Here is a 538-nt window from a genome sequence, read left to right as displayed (position 1 = left end):
CAGCGGTGAAGCCAATGGTCGCGGGCCTGGCCCTGGACAGCTTAAGACAGCTTATCTACAACTTTCTGTTGCCGGAGTGACACAGGGTGCAGTATAAGGCTTAACAAAAACCCAAATTACACGACTCTGGTGGGACTCGAACCCACAACCTTTGAATAGCCTCATCTGGTAATCTAGAAGTCCAATGCGCTATCTATTGCGCCACAGAGCCTGCTGCCTTGTCTGGAAGAGGCACCTGAAAATTTCTCCTCTGGGTTTGTGCCTGATCAATGCTGAGTGGTCACACGCTCTGTGGGCAGGAAGGACAGGTCCTCGGGCCTCTGCACAATTGAAGTGTGGCTCGAAAAGCAAAGGGACCATCAGGGTCAGAAACAGCCCAAGGATACAAACCACCAGTTGATAGGCACAGCTGGGATTCGAACCCAGGATCTCCTGTTTACAAGACAGGTAATTTGACCAGCTAAGCCACAGCGCCCATGTGAGCGAGTCCATGCCAGGGGTAGACAAGTTCGGTCCTAGAGAGCCGCAGTCCTGCAGA

At 52.6% G+C, this 538-nt stretch overlaps 2 non-coding genes across 2 annotated transcripts; both read right to left on the bottom strand.

Moving 5' to 3' along the window:
* Positions 1–121: 121 nt before the first annotated feature.
* Positions 122–211, bottom strand: trnar-ucu (transfer RNA arginine (anticodon UCU)). The gene is given in 2 exon segments: positions 122–157; positions 175–211. It is a non-coding gene; the product is annotated as a tRNA-Arg (tRNA).
* A 190-nt stretch (positions 212–401) lies between these two features.
* On the bottom strand, positions 402–475 carry trnat-ugu (transfer RNA threonine (anticodon UGU)). Its single transcript has one exon. It is a non-coding gene; the product is annotated as a tRNA-Thr (tRNA).
* Between the last annotated feature and the right edge of the window lie 63 nt (positions 476–538).

The sequence above is a fragment of the Sinocyclocheilus grahami genome, unplaced genomic scaffold, assembly GCF_001515645.1.
Source record: "Sinocyclocheilus grahami isolate Dianchi unplaced genomic scaffold, SAMN03320097.WGS_v1.1 scaffold736.1, whole genome shotgun sequence".
NCBI lineage: Eukaryota > Metazoa > Chordata > Actinopteri > Cypriniformes > Cyprinidae > Sinocyclocheilus > Sinocyclocheilus grahami.
Note: the sequence above shows the minus strand (reverse complement) of the source record. Positions and strands in the feature narration are given on the sequence as shown.